Source organism: Lathyrus oleraceus, chromosome 7 (assembly GCF_024323335.1).
Source record: "Lathyrus oleraceus cultivar Zhongwan6 chromosome 7, CAAS_Psat_ZW6_1.0, whole genome shotgun sequence".
Taxonomy (NCBI): domain Eukaryota; kingdom Viridiplantae; phylum Streptophyta; class Magnoliopsida; order Fabales; family Fabaceae; genus Lathyrus; species Lathyrus oleraceus.
The window spans coordinates 342,939,261-342,946,386 of NC_066585.1; positions in this window are offsets into that span (position 1 = coordinate 342,939,261).

Genomic DNA, 7,126 nt, shown 5'->3' on the forward strand with positions numbered 1-7,126 from the left:
CTGCGTGGTTTAGTAATGTAGGGCGTGAAAACCTACTAAATTAATTATTTAATATTTTTCTATAATCTTTATTTTTTTTGTAAATAAATAATAAATACTAACTATTTTAATAACTTTTTTTTTATTACTTACTTATAATAATAAATCCTTATATATTTTGTAAATAAAATCTAATTGACCATTTTTCTAATGGAATAATAATAATAAACCTATTAATCTAATAATTTGATATTTTCTATAATCTTTATTTATTTTGTAAATAACTAACTTAATATTTTTCATATAACTCTTTTATTTTATAATTTGTACATTAATGTATTTTAAATTCTTTTATTATTACTAATTTATTTTAAACTCATATTTTTCTAATAACTTCTAAAAAAATCTAACTTGTTTAACCTAAAATAATTTCTTTTAAAATTCTAACCTTTTTATTATCACTTTATTATTATTGTTATTTTATTATTGCTTTATTACCATTGTTTATTTATTATTTTATTATTATTTGCTTTTATCTATTCTATTTTTGCTTCATTATTTTCCTTATTTTAATTTTGTTCTATTTATAATATTAGGAACAAATGTATAGGTCGTAAATTTATTCTTTCTCGCCTGATTATTATGTATCTGTCCCATAGCCATGTAATAGTTTAGGAATTTATTTTTCTTGCTTTTATTTTTGTAAATATTTATTGCGTGGTTAGTAATTTAGGGAGTGCAAAAAACTAACTGTAAATAATTGAACTTAGAAAATTAAATTCAAGACAAATATCTGAAAAATAACACTCACACACGTAAGTCGATCTTTGATCGCCATCTGTACTTCCTAGGGTATTCCTCTTGGTTGCCTTCTTTAAATGGTCAAGTCCCTCGAAAATAGGGGTGTCTTAAGCAAAGTCCCTTCAAACAGAAAAATCATCAAGTCCCTATAAACTTAAAAGATCAAGTCCCTACGAGGTTGCCTACGATATAATGATCTTGTCCCTTCGGTAAATATGATGATAGTCCCTACGAGTTGCTAAAGACACCCCTTATGTTGCCTTTATTGACCATACGATGACCCTACGCCCGTCCCTTAAACACATCCAAGGTAATGACTACTTATTCCTTAATAATAGGGATAGTCTTACCATTGAAAGAATATACGAGAACACGAAAGACTTAATCTAGGGTAGGTATCTCATAGTTACTTGCTCACACTTTTCAAAATTACTTTTACACCTCACAATTTCTAAACTAGGCTTTGTATACACCCATACGAGGGTCATTACAAAGTACTTAAAGAAATTTTTCTAATCACACACTACACTCTTGCAAACAAACAAAGTGAGCTAAGTAACTAAGAGCCCATGGATAACCATGGATATAAAGGGTGCTAATACCTTCCCTTTGTATAACCTACCCCCCGAACTCAAAATCTTTTTAAGGTCTTTCCTGTTCTTTTATGTCCTTTCCTTTTGGATAAAATAAAAGTCGGTGGCGACTCTTGCTATCTGCAACATTTAACTAAAGTCAGTTCTCCCACCGTGTTACACACACTTAATAAAATTATTAGGGTACCAAATTGTTTCATTCTTTGTTATCATCAAAACTTAGAGATATATTGCAGAATCAAAATCTTGTTCTAACAATCTCCCCCTTTTTTATGATGACAAAACTAAGAATTTTGATGAAATAATAAGTACTTTCAGAGATACATATTTAAACAAATCAGAGTCAGATAGAGAGTGACTCCCCCTGAGATTAACAATCTCCCCCTAAGTTTGATACTTAATTTTTTTTAAATAATTTAGTATCAGATAAGGGTTCATGGGGTAGATCCTGTAAAAGGACTTATATTATGCAATGATTTTATGTCAGAATGTAAGTAGTGCATTTCTGAGAGTTAGATAAACTATTTCATCAAAAGCTTTCTATTTATTTCTCCCCCCTTTTGTCAGACTCAAAAAGTAATAAACTGGAAAAGTTTCATTGATAAAGAAAAACTTTACATAGTTAGAAGGAAACAAAAGATAAAAGCCTCAGAGGCAAAAACACTTAGAAAAAATTACAAATAAAATCCTATAGTGTCTAACGGTTTGGAGGAGAAGGCATCCTCTGAAGAAGCTCAGTTAGCAGATTCTGTATGTTGGAGTTTACTTGGTCCTGTTTGTCGAGTTTGGATCTGACTAGTTGTTGTTCTTTCTACAACTCTTCCAGAGTCCTGATGACTAAGGGAACAAGGTCAATTGTTGATGACTCTCCTTGAGTCAGAAAAACCTTTGTGGTCTTCTCAGCATCTTGAGCAGCTTTCTGAGCAGCTTCAACGGCCAATGTTGCTTCAGCTTCAGCTTTTGTTATGTGTCACACCTCAAAAAATGGGAATACGACTTAGCGAAGCGCAATCACGCGCTCGCATGATGGACTGAACAGAGTCACCACCGAACTTTATTTATTTCTAAAAGGGAAAGGGGAAACATCGATAAAACCCAAGAAAGAACGACAATGATTATGGTCGTCGCAACCAAATCAGGGTTCGGGAGTCGATTACGCAAGGGGAAGGTATTAGCACCCCTCACGTCTGTTGTACTCAACGGGAACCATTAGGTTAATTGTGCGTGTTAGTGTTAGCTTATAAATGTTAGGCTTCTCGAGTTATTAGGTGGGAAAGAAATAATAAAAGAGAGAAGAATGTTTTTGGATTTTGCAACGAATAGGACTAAACCTAAATTTTTTATTAATGGGCCTGACAAGATTTACAAATCCTACTCCTACGTATCTCCGGGTGCAATAGAGAACTCAAGGCTTACGTAGTTCTGGGTAAAAAAATGTTTGTTTGTTGGTCGATTTTAGCGAAAGCTAAATTGTATTAATTGATGAAAAACATTGTTTTACCCATAACAGATGACGAGCGGACGTATACCACACATCAAATGGATTTACAAATCAACATTCGGAAAAACGTCACTTATCTCAACTCAACAATTATGGACGAAACATTGCTTTACATCACCTTAAGACAAGATTTCTTTCGTTTATGAAAAGGTTTTCCTGATCAATCGCACGACAAAAAAAAAAAGAAATTCATTGGTTAAATGTATTTTTGGGCTTGAAAGATGAGTATTTATGACTTGCAAGCTCTTACAACTTGGGCCTAATACTCGAGATTACGTCTAGACCTTTCACCCAGGTAATCTTTTTCTTTCAATTTTATTGAGAAAAGAAGTTAAAATATTTACAAGTGTTTTTAGAGGGAAGACGAATACTTAAGACTTACAAACTCTTACAACATGGGCCTAATATTCGGGATTACGACTGGATATTCCATCCAGGATAATCTTTTTCTTCAGATTTTATTGAGAAAAAAGATTTGAATATTGGAGTGTTTTGAAGATAAGACGAATACTTATGGCTTGTAAGCTCTTACAACTTGGGCCTAATATTCGATATTACGACTGGATATTCCATCCAGGGTAATCTTTTCTTCATATTTTATTGAGAAAAGACATTTTAATATTTACAATTTTTTTGAAAGGAAGATGAACACTTATGGCTTACAAGCTCTTACAACTTGGGCCTAACATTCGGGACTACGACTGGACCTTTCACCCAGGTAATCTTTTTCTTCCAATTTTAATTAAGAAAATGGTTTGAAATGTTTGAGGGTAATTGAAATGCAGACAAGTAAGCGCGAGCAGGTAAAAAAAAGATCATTGTAAGAAGACCCAAGAGTAAGCCACAGGATTGAATGCTAACCGAAATCGAGAGCAAACTGGATTTAGCTCCAAACTAACTTAGAGTGGATTCATGTAAGAACCACTCTATAAGAAGTTAAGCCAACCAAATTTATGCGTCCAAACAATTTTCGAAAGTTAAATTAAATTTTAACTCCGAGATCGCAACACAATAATAAACCAAGCATATTATTATATCAATATTACAATTGTTTTTATTTTTTATTTTTATATCAACTCAAAATAATTGAAAAAAACACAAAATTAACACAACTCACACGCGCTATCCACGTTGAATAAAATAAAATAAAATAAATAAATATTAATAATAATAATAAATAAAAGAAATAAAACTAAAAATAATAATTAAAACTAACACGTTACAAGTATGTATATATAAGTTCTTCATGGAAACAAATCATGAAATCAAAAGATAATATTATGTACGGATAACTCTTACACAAAGAATCAGCAGAGTTACTGCGTTTGATAACCTGAAAAGCGAATAGTACTTTATGCTCAGAAACGTGATGCAGAGCCTTTGAGTAAGTGATGATGGCACGTTGCCGAAACGATTATTGCAAGTGAGGTGGTCAAAAGTGTCAGCGGAAATGAAGGTTAGGCCGTTGGTTGCATTTCAGTTTAGATAGATGAGTTTGGACGGAAGTACGGTAGAGGTTGTGAACGGTGTTTCACAGAGGATTCTAGTGGAGGCGGCGGAGGGAAGATTTGAGTCGTAGTTATGAACATGGTGGTGGTGAAGGGTTATTCACGGCGGAAGGAGTTCATGTGTTTTAATGGAGGGAGTATTTAGTTACGTATACTATAGCAGCGGAGGGAGCATTTATTTGAAGTGTATTGTTAATATAAATTAATGGAAAAAGTTACAGGCTTGTGTATTGTTATGAAGGAGGTAATGTATTGTGAGTTGTAGTGTGGAGAAAGACAAAACAACAAGTGGTTATGCAAGTTGAAGAAGAAGAGCTTATGAGTTGGTTTATATGTTGTGTTTTATTTTCTAAAATGAAAAGAAAGTATCAGATCTTGATGGGAGCGCCGCTGATGTGTGCTATTGGTCCCTCCCTTTCAGCAATGCACTTAGTATATATATGTACATGCTAGGTTTTAATTTTTTTTATTATTCCACAATTGCCCTTGTAGATATTATTTAATGATAACATAAATTAAAACAAATTAATTAAATAAATTTCAAACAAAATTAAATAATCAAAATAAAGTTGAAATGAAATTATAAATAATCCTATTTATTTATTCTAAATATTTTGATGAAAAAACTCAAAATGAATAAAAAGTCGGACGCAAAATTGTCTGAAAAATTAAAATGAATACACCAAAATGATCAACGTGAAATAAACTTCTCGAAAATATACAGGTTTTGATAAAAAATTTTAAGTAAAAAATAACTGGTTAAAAGGCTCAAACTGATCAAAATGCGACTGAAAAAAAAGTCGAAAAAATAAAACGAGCATGCCAGGTTAAACTATGCGAACCGTAGATTAATAAAACTGACGTCTGCAAGCTCAATTTTAAAAAAATTCACTCGCTAATTTCACGTGCACTTGAGAATCAATTTGACCGGTCTGTCTGTAAATCCTAAAATTTATTTTGGTTGATATTTTAGGCATTATGCATGTTATGTTATGCAAATGATATGAATGCTATGATAAATATATTGATTCAATGATTCGGGGTCAAAATTAGGGTATGACAGTTGTCCCTTATTTAAGTATTTTCAACCAGAGAATATGAAGAATGTTAATCTTCATATGATCGCGGTGGGAGATAGTTAAATACTAAAAAGACCCTAATTTTGTAGGTGATATGAGATGCTATGAATGCATGAAGGACTTTTTATTTGGATTTTCTAGGGATATGATATGAGATGAACCCTAACTCGATATTTTATGATATATGAAGAATGACAAATGGATCGGTGGGGAATGATGGAGACAAGTTATAAAGATGTCCCACAGGAAACAAAAATGAGGGTGAAAACTTGTTGGGGATAACAATCCTGCTGGAGGAAAGACAACGGGAAATATGCAAAGAGATTTTAACAACAGGTTCGCACATGACCTGACAAACACCGGAATATTCAAAGACTTTTCAACAACAGGTTCAAACATGACCTGAAAAACACAAAAATATTCAAAGAATTTTCAACAACAACTTCAAACATGACCTGACAACACTTGACTATTTAAAGAGTGCTCAATTCACAGGTTCAAACATGACCTAGCAGCATTAGGGAACATACAAAGAAGATTTGAACGACAGGTTCATACATAACCTGATGACATCTTGAATATCAAGGAAATTTTAGTTAACAGGTTCATATATGACCTGACAACACTGGAAAAAAATCAAAGGATTCCATTAATAGGTTTATACATGACCTGACCATTGGAATATTCAAAGAGTTTCAGTAATAGATTCAAACATGACCTGAAAATGTTGGGGGATACCAAAAGGTTTCATCAACAGGTTCAAACATGACCTAACAATACTGGAAAACATACAAAAAAAGTTCCATCAATAGGCTCACACATGACCTGACAGTATTGGAAAATTCAAAGCGTTTCAGCAACAGGTTCACACATGACCTGTAAATACTAGAAAATCAAGGAAAGTTTAATTAATAGGTTCATACATTACCTCAACATTAGGATATTCAAATAAATTTTCACTGACACGTTCAGACCTGACCTGACGACACTGGAAAACTCCAAGAAAGTAATATCCACAGGTTCATGCATGATCTGACAATTATGGAGGTTTCAAAGATATTTTACTAACAGGTTCAGGCGTGACCTGACAACACTAGAAAACCCAAATTAAACTTCAAAAGCAGGTTTATACATGACCTGACAATATTGGAAAACATACAAAGAGAGTTTCATCAATAGGTTCATACAAGACCTGACACTTTAGAATACATCTGATAGTTCTGGAGATTTCTCACAAGAAATCCATCCGATCAAAGATTTTGGAGATTCCTAACAGTGAATTTATCCAAGACAAGAATAAATTAGAGTCTTCCCATTAGAAGATCATCCACGCAAAAGGCTATGATGATTCTTTACAAAGAAATCAAATAAAACCAACATCATTGGAGTTTTCTAACACAAAAACCTCCAAGCTTCTGGGAATTCCTCAAGATGGTGAGTCATGCATGACTTTCATGGAACCATCAGGAAAGACAGGGTAATCAAACTATCTGTATATGCCAACGACAATTGGACTTTGACCGTAAGCAATGGATTACAACCAGATTTTAACGGATAGATGCCAACAACAATTGGACTTTCACCGTAAGCAATGGATTACAACCAGCTTTTAATGGATTTTTCCAACAATAATTGGACTTTGACCATAAGCAATGGATTACAACT